The sequence below is a fragment of the Xenopus tropicalis genome, chromosome 2, assembly GCF_000004195.4.
Source record: "Xenopus tropicalis strain Nigerian chromosome 2, UCB_Xtro_10.0, whole genome shotgun sequence".
Taxonomy (NCBI): Eukaryota; Metazoa; Chordata; class Amphibia; order Anura; family Pipidae; genus Xenopus; species Xenopus tropicalis.
The window spans coordinates 57313975-57327519 of record NC_030678.2 but is presented as its reverse complement, the minus strand read 5'-3'; the positions used below and the strand labels follow the sequence as shown (position 1 = coordinate 57327519).

Genomic DNA, 13545 nt, shown 5'->3' with positions numbered 1-13545 from the left:
GTCCAGTCAAATCATGTTGTGCTATATCGGCCTAATCTAGTCGCCTCTATCGGTTGCCAATGTATTAAGCCTTTCTTCTCAACAGTTGTTATGCCTTGCCTTATCTTATTACCCAACCAACCTCCATATTCCCTCCCTGGGGGAGGTAATATTTTTACTGAGCCCTTGATCATTGTTCACACTGGCACCCCTCTCAGTGCATGATTGATTTCTGTCCATAACAGAGCTTAGTGCTATACGACCTTGTGTGGAGCCAGAATGTGCTAAATCGCCAGACCCAGGACACTATGTCCGCGATTCTTCAGTTACCACAGTGTCGGACTGGCCCACCAGGATACCAGGAAAACTTCCGGTGGGCCCAGGTGTCAGTGGACCCTCTTCCTTTAGCCTATTTCATGGTTATTCCCTATTTCTGCATGGGAACAGGGAAGCTTGATAGATGGAAGAATAGAGTATGTAGAGAAAAAGAGACTACTATAATAAAGAGTTTGAGGGAGTAGAAGAGGAATTAAAGTTTTGAGAGTGAGCCCATGGTCCAGGGTTTTCTGGTGGGCCCCTGCCATCCCAGTCCAACACTGGGTTTGCATGAATATCTCCTCACTTATTATTCCCAACCTGTGGCTCTCCAGCTACTGCAGGCAAACAACTCCAATGCAATTCCTTAGGGTGAAGGCACACAGAGCTAGTAGTAGCAGCTACTTGTCATGGCTACTAAAATAGACAATGCTGATAACTTACAGATAATTGTCTCAACCTGTGTTTTAGCTAAAGCAAATCTCAGTATCGTCTATGGCAGTGTATTTTTTGGCATTTAGTAGCCTTGAAAAAGTAGCTGCTACTAGTAACCCAGTGTGTCTTCACCCTTAACTACCGTCTAACAAATAGCTCAGCGCCTTCCATACTCAAATCCCTATGAGAAAAATAACCAGGGCTCGTCTATGAGTAAAGTTGTTGCCAACTTTTTTGGTGCCATGAAAGTCGTTACCATGTAATCTTATACTTCAGTGTTTGTCTTTATTGGCAGAGCTAATCTCTCAATGTGGGGCATAATTATATATAATCCAACAGGCAGCTCTCCATCTACAACTGAACACATGTCCCAATATGCCCTGATACACTTTAGCTCTTAGTGGAAGCTGTAGTGCTAGTTTAACAAAACCTAAGGGTAATGGCACTAAAGTCTAAAGTAATAATATAGTTTTTCATTTATTTTAAAATATGTATATTTCATTTTATATGCAAGTAAATAGTTTCACATAGGGCAACATGTCTTAGTGATTCCTCACACAACTGTGCCATTTCAAAGAAACTCTTAATCCAAATTTCCAGCACTGATGTTTAGGACACATTAATCATTTTAGATCCACTGAATGGGTTTCCTGTCCGAAACACCAATATGTCCTTTATATTATTATCTCTATGGAGATGATCGCAAGGTCTTTATGCTAGCAGTGATTAGCAACAAATGGGCAGATTTGGGACGGATTATGGCGCTACACTGTGTAGGAATTTAGCGACATTTCTAGTGCTGGCTTACTGCTGATTTATAGGTTTTAGGTGGCGTTCTTAAATGATAGCAACGCCCAGTGTGCTATTAGTGTGCCACAGGGCAGTGTGAGTTATCTAGATCGTACTTCATCTAAAACCACCATAAATTAGCTGTATGCAGACATACAGATGGGATTCGCTGACGAAACCATTAAAGCAATTAGAACGCGTTCAGAACAGCTACTTGTGAACGTTGGCTTGGGGGCTTGGCGGCCTGGCAGCCGAGTATTAAATGTATATCTATGTAAATCCCATGGCCGTGCACTTTGTGATGCCCGCCAGAGGAAACGTAAGGTTACATCGCTGGCTTTCCTCCTTTACAGCCTGCCTGACCTGGTTATAGGACAAAACATACAGCGCTTGAACAGCTGCTTCCGACTTCTAAAAACATGGCAATGTGCAATGCAACAACATTACAGAACTAGGACAATGATGATCATTTCCCTTAACAGACACAGAGGCAATGCCAGCATTGCTTCCCCTTTTGTACATCCAGGATTGAGTTCTTTCTTCTATAAAGTTACTAGAGGAACAAAGAGCTCTGTCCTAGCGCCTCATTTGTCCCAAAAGGGGTTCGCCGGATCACGAGTGGGCCACAGTCCTGACATGTACTCATTAAAGGTTCTAATCATCTGCTTAGTCAAGGCGTTTTCCAACTGTTTCGTTCCTTGTTCGGAAGGAGGGTGTAATAGAGCGAGAAAGAGGTATAACGAGAGGAAATTCTAACCAGCGCAACCATGTTAATTAAAATAATATATGCATTTGTAATTTCCCTGACACCCTATTAAGTTTGTATCTATGTCTGTGCATATATTACCATCATGCAAAATATAAGCGTCGATTAGCAAGTAACACTACTAAACAGAGCAACCCTACCTGCCCCCTACATAGAATACTGGCACCCAGTGCCACTACGGGCTGCTATACAGATCGATAGGGACAGATTCAGCAGCGATTTCCTGGCCGTGAAGCCAGCCGTTCCTGATACTTACTCTCGCACCTATGGCCAAACCTTACCATTCCTTTTGGCTTCTGTCTTAAATTTTGGCAGGCACCCCCTCCTTTTGCAATGCAAATCAATGTGGCAATTACCATCTAAAAGCTCGGCCGGCCTCAGGTCAATGTAAATTGATCATTGTCCGCCTTCTACAGAATAACACCGGGAGTCTGTGGAGCGTAATGAGATTATCCTGGAAACTGTCTTCCAGATCACAAATTATATTTCATGCTGTCAGGATCTCTCTCCTAGCGGCCTCCCCCGCGCATGTCTAATCACAGGGCTCCCAAATCCATTAGGGGGATGGGGAAACACAGATCTGACCCCACCACGGGGCAATCAAGCTGCCTGGCCTAAACAGTTAACTCATTTACCACCGGTCCCACTACAAATTGGGCAATGTAAAATATTTTGACAAATAGGAGGGCTCCAGATGTACTTGGCCTACAAATCCCAGCATCCTTGTGTGAAATTGGTTTGACGTAAGATGCACCCTTGTCTGACTAAGCTACGCTATACGTGGGTTCTATTGTGGAAGCACTGCAGGAAATGCTTTGGATGCGCTCATATTCTGAGACATAGTGGCTGGATAGCAGGCAGTTTCCGAAAGTGATCTAATTACTAGTCCTTCTGGATCCGCCGTATAGCGTCTCCGCTCTGGAAATCAGTGTGGGCTGCCATCCATTATTCATACTCTCATTATATATAAATATATATAGTTCCCTGCTTCCTGGGCGCGCTACTCCGACTGTACGGGTGCGTTCTCTGCACAAAAACTGGAAAGGGACTCCCCAGTTACTGACTGCGGCTTGCGTACCAAATCACAGCATTTACAACAGTGTTATCTGTTAAAAGAGTTGCCCGTTGAGGGATGGCCAGGGTCCATAATTTGTGTTCACTCTGGATACAGAAGGAATGTAAAGAATCACATAAGGTCTCATGTATTTCTGAGAAGGGTTGATAGCAAGGCATGATTAAAGTCAGTAAACCTGTTCAACTCCTAGTCAGTTGCCCCCAGCAGCAGGGGTACTGCAGACTGGAAACAACCATTTCCATAAATATTAGAAAGGGGATCATTTTACCCGAGTGTGAGTCTATTGAATCACAATAAAAACCAGCGCTAGCGGGAAACAATGTAACTTAACGTCAAGTTAATGTATGCAGATACTATGTAATGTTCTGCCTATCTGTATTTAACTAAACGTCTAAACGTATCTATATTTAACTAAACGTATCCTGTTTGATTTTCTGAAGGAGCATGGGAAACAAATCTGAGCCTTGGGCTGAAATGATTCTGACCCTTTGCCCCACACATCCCCCATTTTGGTGGTAAGGAAGGCTTCACTGCAAAGCAATGATGTACTGTATATGATTTATCGTCTGCCTCTCGCATAGGGGTCTACTAAGAATATATTGATCTACAGGATAGGCCACTGTACACAAACCTACTCTGGGGGTTATGTGGCAAGCTATAATCTGATAACGTTAGCCTGTATATATCCCATGATGGACAGGCTCGATGTCTTCACGGATCCAGGCTATCCATGGGTTGGTTTGATAACATGACTATTGGCTTATATGGCAGCTGTATACAAGCCAACCTTGAAGTTACTGGACAATCACATGGGTAGCCATACAGAGTGGAGAAGCGGCAGATTAAATATACATTCTGGACTGACACCATGCCCTTCAAACTCTGATACGGACCCATATAGGCAATTGCCAAAATCGAGTGAAAAACAAAATCTGTGATTGGACGAGCTGCATAGTATAAGGCCCACGGGCCAGTTTAATAGACAATACGAAAATCAGCTTATATGTATCCGGATAGAACCCATGCAATAAATGGTATTTATATACATTAGTGAAACAACCACCCAGAACAAACAAGCAGTCGTATTATCAAGGCACAATAGTTACATTCATTATAGTATATGTTTGCTTTCCTTTATCCCCTTGCAGTTACGCAGCCTTTCGCAAGCAGCCTACCCTTTTTCATATTCACCCCCCCCCCCCCCCCAAAGCAAGTAGAGTATACAGACGATCATTTTTCTTTATCTGCTGCCTGCTCAAGCTGTAATTAAGAAGTCGAGATCTGCGCAGCCCTTCCTGGCCTGATAAAAATTGCATTGCAAGAAGCAGACACAGGCTTCTAAAAGGACGACACAAATCATTCGGCGCGGGCTGCACATAATTGCTCAGAAATCAGTGTGTGGGGCTGTGATTGTCAGGAAGAGGCTGATTCGCGCAGCACAGAGGAGCTGCCTATTTGTGCTACATAATGCACTAATCCCATCACTCAGCCCGGGCAGGAATCTGCTTCCCAGGCAGCACTTACAATGTGCAACCGCAACTGGGCCCTTTTACAGAACACCCAGCAGTGTTTTCATGCCAGATGGCAAATTAGGCCTTTACACGCAATCTGGCAGCATCAAGGCATTGCTTTATACCCACAGTAAATTCGCTCAAAACCCGATTTATTTAAAGACAGTATAGAATGATGGGGGATGGGCGATTCTGGTGCAGGACTATTGCTCTGTATTTATTAAAACCAGTCTTCCAAGAAATACAAAAGCCATATCAACAAAGAATCAACTTATTGGGTATTCCAAGCATATCAGTGTAATTGCCATGTTAATTTACCATGCCAAGGATGGGCAACCTGCCACCCTGTTGCACTACAAATCCCTGCATCCTACTGTGCCACAGGCTTAACTAGCAGCGGTCCCTTTAAATTGTATTACTGCATATGAACAGTGCGTAGGGGGAAGAAGAGACTGGGTTAACACATTCCCAAAAGGGATTACAGAGAAAGCTGCTCAGCCCCTTGCCCTCACATATTAATCCTGACCCCATGTGCCTCTGGCTTGTGGTGAGCTGGAGTTTAGGAAATACATCGCTACTTCCCTCCTGTCTGTAAACATGTTGGCTTCTCAGAAATGGTTACCAAATGTTCTGCTCGGCTCGCAGCTCTGCGGGGGTCTGGCCAAGAGAAGGCAAGGGCCCAGGCTCTCTCAGGCTCTGTGTATTGCAGGGGGAACGGAAAGGGTGGATGAAACGCAATTAGGAAATGAAAGCGTTTTCTTTCTATCTGATCTGGAGTGTGACAAAGTGCAGAGGCTCAGCAAATGTCACGTTAGGTATTAGCAATAGCGTGTGGGTGTGGGAACAAAGCTGCGTGTGTAAGTGTGAAGGTGCCTGTGGGTGTACGAGTCGGACTAATCCTACAGGTACATGAATTAAATGCACAGTTGGTGCCTCTGCTTTGCTCTCTGTCCTTTTGATTCCTATAGGAGCGCTGACAAGCCGCAAAAGCAAAAGGGATGCGGCGCCTCAGGATCTTCCTGTTATTGCTATTCCTTAGCGCTCGGCAGCACTGTCTACTCTGTGCAGCCACCCTGGCTTCTTTTTAGCCGAAATACAGAAGGACGGAGCAGTCAAACAGGGCGCAGGCAGATACAGCCTGTCAGATTGATTTGGCTCGACAGAGCGCTTCGGCATGTTCTGCAGCAGTGTGCAACCCATACCCACATACACAATGTGCTGCACACATCTCCCGATGCGCTCCAGTCATTCATCAGTTATCATGGAGACCCTGATCTGGTAAATAACCTAAAGTTGAGGCTGTTCAACCTTAAAGTTTTAGCATTTAGCCTTGGCCTTCCATTACAAACAAGGTTACGCTATGCACTCGTGAAAACGCCTGCTGTAGTTTTAGTAAAATTCGTTTCATTAAGCGCCAACATATTCCACAGGGTAGTACATATGTGTACATAACAAGTCACACAGACACAAGCCAATACTACAGGTGTAATGAGGATTCTGTCTACAAGGACTCATAGTACAGCAAAGACGCTAGAGCTACCAAAAAGAATATTCCTGAATACCCTGACAGCGCGGCTTTCCCGAAATGTTTCCTTAAGCAGGCAATGCTTAAACACTAGTTCAGCTAGCTTCAGCTCAGCGCATTCTTTTCAAAGGGGAATACTAAGGAAATACAGAGGCCAGATTCCCCCATACACTCCCAAAAGACAGCTATTTATGTCTGTCTGACGCAGCAGCAATCAAGCAGTTTACAAGTATAAACATAATATTATATATATGCCATCTCTCCCCTGCATAGTGCGATTGCGGCCAGATTGTACTTCCATTGAGAACAGGGTGTTGTACTTCAGCACAGTCATTATAAACAAAAGGTCATTGCGTTTTCCCCTATGAGCGCCTAGTTACATTGGGAACATTCCTTTCAACTGCTACTGAATGCAGACTTTCCAGTAAGAATACGGATTCTCCCTAGTCAGTTAAAAAAAAACAACTTTGCAGGCAGGGGAGACTATAACAAGAGATGAGCATCATCCCTTGTGATATATACGTGGGTTGTGCCATTCTACTCTCTCTGAATACACACACTATAATCTTATTCCTAATAACCGGTTACAACAGCTTGGTCCAGAAGTCTGTGTGATGTACACCTCTGAGCACTAAATGGTGTGTAAAAGACCACCTGGCTGTACGACCCCTTTAGCATTAACAGTGAAGCTAGCAAACTGGGATCACATATTCATGAGAAGTGGGGTGTGTATAACCCTTGTTATGCCAGCAACAGCCTCATTTGGATGGCCTCGCCTGTTTCTTATTCAGGAAATGGGCTAAGGGGCATAGTAAATTGCCATTGGGCGCCGGGAAGCCACAAGAATGCTAGCAGTACAGACATTTATGGGCAGGGATGTGTGCAATAGAGAAGCATAGCGCGATCTACTCAATAGAGCCGAAGCCCCGCATCCAAGCGCACAGACAAAGAGGAAGCGTGAGCTGCAGGCAAAGCCGACACAATTCGCGGCCTTCACACGTCCCTTTAGGGCAATGTCACATGGGGTGTTGCAGCCGGGAATCGCTCGACCTTCCAGCGCTGGAGGGATGTTAAAGGCATAGTGTCCCTTTTTTATATTGTGCATTCAGAGCAGGCTGCCCAGAGCCTGCCGTATCTTAATTAATTCTTATCTGCAGCGATACTGAAAAGGCTTTTTGTATGTTAGTTCAGTCTTGCACTCCAGGGGATACAACTCCATCCTCTGCAAGATGATGAGAATTGACTTCACATAGGGGGAAGGGGTCATTTAAAATAACAACTAACAAAACATACAAGCTCATGTATGTGGGCGCACTGCTAGCGGACACTTTTATAAAGAACTTTGGAGACATGTAGGCTTGTGAGCAAGTACATTAAGTTGATACAATGTAAAAAAAAAAAATTTGTAAAAAATGTCCCCTTTTGAACACAAATCAATAGTAGTAACTCTATGCTTTCTTCTAACGTTTCGGCACTTTATCGCCAAATCCTTGGTCAGGCAGTTAACTATCAGGGCCCACAGAGAGGTCTGTTATGAAAACAAACACAATCGGAATGTGACCTGGGTGTTACTAGTGGCTATTTAACGGAGCTAATCTTTCCCAGTCCCCGGCCCACAAGGTAGGGCCGTGTTATCTGTGTGTACAGCAAACAGTCGCTAGATTAAAGGAGCCACTTAAGAACCACGGAAACTCTCTTTCAGATGGTGGGACCTTTCCATAGAGGAGGGGGTAGGAAAAGGGCTGTTGGCCCCGCATGAAAAGCAGCTCTTGTTCATTATTCCAATTGCTTCTGGGGATTCGGCCCTGCAATCCTTCTTCCACTGAAACATTACACACGGCAGCCCTGTCAGCTCAATCCCAGGCAGTGCGGATCACTTGGTACAACTGAATCGTGGCGTCATCTAATGGATTGCAGTCTAACATCCATTGTTGTAGTGTAAACTTGTAGAAATTACATGGCAAATGGTGTTTATATAATGTAGTTTAGCAAAAACATCACCAACAGCAAATCCAAACCAAGCTCAGTCATTACTGGAAAGTGGGTCTATCACACCTCATGTAGTTACACCAGGATTGTTCAGTCTATATGCCCCTTAGTTTTCTAGGACCGACTCCTTGTTTTCTCAGTCTACAAGCCCCAGCTGCCTCAGTCATTGCCAAAAAACAATCATAGTTCATATAGCTGTTGCCAAATAATGCAAATATTAACCCCCCTCCCCGAACAGCCCAACATGCCCAATAAATAGTGACTGTTTGTGGTATGATACAGCAGCTCATCTTGCATTTTACAGAACCTACAGATATTCAGTCCAGGTCTGTATTGTAGCCATCCGCACTAATTACAACAACAGCAAAAAAAAAAAACTGTCATAAAAACACATTGTATTCCTAACTGCAAATATAAGTCTAACAGAAGGAACTCCAGAACCCCATTACTATATAAAGACTCTCCCTAAAGTCTTAGGCCTTAGTGATGTAATTTGTGTCTTTGAGTAATTTGAGTTTTTATAATAATTAGGTGGCATTTTAGACACCTGGGAGTTCCATGGCCTGTGTAAAAGTTGTCATGAAACAAGCATAAGCAGTCATAATGCATCCACAAAAGAATATGTTTATGATCAGATACATGTTGCACATAGCAAGCAGTTCTTATTTTGTATCTGCCAAGTAGTTCCTTACATTGTATCAAGCACGAAGTCCCTAGATCGTATCTAGGAAGAAACACCTTACAATATAAAGCTGTACTTAAACACAAAGAGGAGCGACAGATGTGAGTCTGCACCTACAGGCCAGTGGGCTATGTACATGGTTGTCATGTCCAGTTAAACCCATTGCAAGTAGCTTTTGATTATTTACACCTCTACTGTGTCCAGAATGGGACCTACACCAAGTACTCTACTTTGGCAAGTGCCCCTTACCTGGCATCATTGGTTTTGATGCTCGCAGGTTACAATCAGTTATATTCGTCAATATTTCTGATAAAAGTCTTTACCCAATATGCACTGTACCTACATAGTTTTATGGATACAAGGCCAATCAGAAGCTCTCAAGTGGTTGCCGAGTTTGGATAGCAAACTGTCTGAATCCATTCATGAAATTTCCTCTCTGTCTGGGAGTTTGTCATTTTTTCCCTAATTCACTGCTCCCTATTCAAAACACCTGGCGTGTACCATCGCTGTCACTGGAGTGGGGGTGAAAACCAAATACAAAATAATGGGGAAAGCGTCCCTTCTACATTGGAATAGTTACCTCCGGACTAATATTGCCCCGTATGCCTTCCGTGTTTCCCAGAGTGTTGGAGCGTGGCCCATTAATGGGTTAAATGGCTCTCCAATCTTACGAGCCCTGCTTGCCTAATCCCCCAGCTGCTGCCGAGAGATCGCTGATTGCAGGGATACGGTGCCGAGACAGCAGTGCAATCCTGCAATTAGGCAGCAGAATGGCTAATGGGCTGTGCAAGCCATTGATCTAGAGAATGCTTCCTAATTAACTCTCAGTCACCTATGTGTGACAGCGATTCAACACCAACCTCACACGCAGGAGCGCTGGCACTGGGTAAGCTGGCAGAGGGGCATGCCAAGTGCCAATGCAAAATCCTCACAAAAAGGGCTGCTGTTAACCCATTATTGCTGAGAAGTCAATGTGGAAAATGAGTCTGATAAGTCAATTAGAACGCATACTAAACGCAGAAGAGCCACCTTGATTGTATTCATTAAGCCTCTCAAACCAAAGCGCACCCTCAACTGAACTACAACTCCCAAAGAAAGAACTAGAGCCACAACCGCTAGAAGCAACTAAAAGACCCACACATTACCTATACTACGATTATACTGTAGATATAAAAGGCCAGATTATTATGCTATAAAAATCCTCTGAAGCGACACAACAGGCACCAGAGCGTCCTTATGGAGAAGAATATATTTTTTTTAGTATTGCCAATTTGGTGCCACAGTTGGAGTGAAAATGCGCTCAGTCCTCAGAAATCTCATTTCCATTAGTAAGAGCAGCAAGTCCAGTTGATTTGACTTATTACTACAGATATACCGAGACCTGGATGATTGAGAATATTCACAAACTTAAGAGCAGTCATTCCACAAAGTGGCAGGCAAAACATAGATGCCCAAAACACTTTCAAAAACGTGTATTTAAACACAATGGTGTAAGTACTGCCTTTCTACCTCATAACTAACCCTGAGCAAGTCCTTATATTGTACCAAATGCCCTGAATACACAAAATTACCCTGAGGTAGGGCCCTCTTTACCTCTTATCAGTTATTGGCTGCTTTGTATATAAATCTGTATATTCTATATATATATCCCCATTTATTGTACAGTGCTGCGGAATAAGTTGGCGTTTCATAAATGTGTTAACTTATACCAAGCGAGTAACAATACTATGCTAATTAGTCGCAAGGGCAGACAGTAGCACCATAGGTGGATACTACAGGGACAGACTGAACACAGATTCAGATAAGCGCTTGTTGGAAGAGTTAAAAAGAGTAGAATGAATTAGTTTCCACCTCCCATGTGTAAGTTTTGCCAGAACAGGGGACCCACTGAAACACGTAGGGAATAGATCGCCCAAATTCTGCTCCTTGCAACGTGAGGTTAAGTAAAAGCGAGTGTAAATCGATTCGCACAAAGCCCTAATCTCAGCACATCAGCAGGAGCGCGATCCGCTGCAACAGCATAGTCAATCGCACTTTAACCGCTCAGTCAAGCAGCCACCAGCCCACTGACTCATTCTGCCCGAGAACCCGAGAGGAATCATTAGCCTGCATCCCATAAATGTGAAATGCAGGTTTGTTAAACACATTAGCTGCCATGCAAAGAGAGAGATGGAGATGCTAAGGTGAAAACAAAGTATTTGTCATAATACTTTATCAAATACTAGATTATGAAAGCCATTTTGAGGAACCTCATACTACAATTCCCAGAATGCCCATCAAATAAAGACTGGGAAACTGTAGCCAAGACAAGATGGTTGCAAATAGTAAACTCTCCTCTTTCGCTAATACATTAGTCCTCAAGGCAGAAAGTACTAATTAAGGGGGCTTGCAACACAAACAGGACGTTGACATCTATCTACTAAATTACATACACGACTTATTCCTTCCATTTGGGTGACTGGCAGAACCCCTGTACACAATGTAAGAGGCCCCCTATCCGTGGGTCAAGCCTTACACCTGTCTAAATTGGATACATGATAGGGTACTATTTCACTCTAGTGCTGCTTGGATTGGCACAATGCACCCTACCCCATTAAATAAAAAAGATGACATTTTAGCCCCCAATATAGAGCACGTTAATGCTTTGGCGTCGAGTCACCGAAATAGCTGGAATGTGGTAGAGGCACGCAACTAGTAATACATTTGACGTACATGATTTTCTATTAAGATGCCTTTTAATCAATATTGCCCCTCACAACTGAGCAGAGCAGTTCAGAAATGCCTCGTCCTGACAGTTGGTTAAGATTAACCACACAAACTGCCCTGCACATACACTGGCTACGGTATGAAATCGTCAATAGTGATTCAAGTTACGGAATGAATCGATAGACTCAACGTTTCGAGCACTGTAGCCTCAGAGCTAATTTCTCCCCCCCAGCTGCCACTTTATGAGAAATCTGCTTTAAAGAGGAGTTATCAGCCAGTTAAAGGGAAAAGGAGGTGGGGGAATTCCTGCTTCCTCCATGATTACAGGATGTACCCTTTATGCGCCACACTAGTGAGGCTCCTACTGCAGCAAGAGCGAAATCCAAACCTTTGGCTGCAAATAATCTCCGATGAGGTTGAATTCCCGGAGTTAAATGTCCTGTAGTTTATTTCAATCGTATCTAATTTGCTTATGACATAACAGGCCACCTATAATGGCATGGAAACACCTTTTGAAGATAAGCTATCCACCAAGACCCGGTCTTCGTACACCCTTACCACGATAACTACCTAATGTTAACAAAGCAAAGTCGACTTAATTATGACCACCGCTATAGCACAGACAAAATCGCGGTCGCACGCAGCAGCCACGCCTCTAAAGTTGAAGCTGCTCTGCTGCTACACGGGATATATGATAACAATGCCCATGACGGAGAAGAACATACACTCAGAAAACTAATAACGTTTAGTGCGTGTTTTCTGACCTTGTCTCGGCGAGTAAGCAAACCCGTTGGGCTCCTCTCTCCCGCAGTTCCCCGGTGCCAAGTTTGTCCCAACCTCCTGCTGCCTCCGGGTCTGAGCTCGGTATCAGGTCCCCTCCCTGTAGGCACTAGCGGCAGGTGTCCGGTCCCTTCCCCCGGAAATATCACTGTTGAAGGGACATGCTTCCTCCTCCAGTCCGCTCTGGGGTTGGCTCCCCCTCCTGTGTCCGTCAGAGTGCAGGGCTGTCCCCTGGGTACATGCGGCTTCCCCTGCTGGTGCTGAAGGAGAAGTAACAGCAGCAGCGGCTCCTATCGCTTCCCTTCCACTGGCCTGGAGTCTCCCGGCACAGACTTGTTCCTGTTATTGTTTAATCTGCTGTTGTGCGAGGGAAACAAGCCTCCCAGCCCTTCGCTGTACATCGGCTTCCCTCCTCCGCTCTCCTCACCCCCCTCCCAGTCTCCCTCCTCCCCTACTGTGTGACAGAAGCACGGGAGTCTGGCTCATGAGCTACACGGCGCCGCTCCCCAAGCGCTTCTCTCCGGCAGGAAACTGAGGAAACCCGCCTGCCCTCATGCCTGCTGGGAAGTTAGTCCTGTATAGTGGGCTCACTGTTACACTTCTTCACTCTTCTGCTTCCCATTTGCTACGGCTTATGGCTCTTCACTTTCTCACGGTCTCTAGTTGTTTTCCCAGGACACCTGCTTCAAGGCCAAAGTAGAATGAAGGCCAAATCACCTCACAGGAGTCAAAATTATCACACAGCTCCTGCAGGTGCTCTCAGCCTGGCCTGTAGCTTCACATTCATCCAACACAGCCTAGAAACGTCTGCTCTGCATGGGCAAACTGGCAGCTTATATAGTGCCTCTAACTTTTTATCAAATATAAACAAGCTAGCCTCTATATCAGGGGTGTCAAACTCAATCACATAAGGGGGCTGAAATCTAAAACACAGGCTAAAGCCGGCCATACACGTGGCGATCTGACGATGTTTCGTGCGACCATCGGTTGCAC

The 13545-nt window shown here is 44.7% G+C and overlaps 1 protein-coding gene across 1 annotated transcript in view; it reads right to left on the bottom strand.

Annotated features, from left to right (window-relative positions):
* Window positions 1-13338, bottom strand: part of bcor (BCL6 corepressor) — a 98197-nt gene extending 84859 nt beyond the window's left edge. Inside the window, exon 1 of the mRNA XM_012956453.3 lies at window positions 12537-13338. The gene's annotated coding sequence lies outside the window, so the exon portion shown is untranslated. The remainder of the gene's footprint in view (window positions 1-12536) is intronic.
* Window positions 13339-13545: the final 207 nt, after the last annotated feature.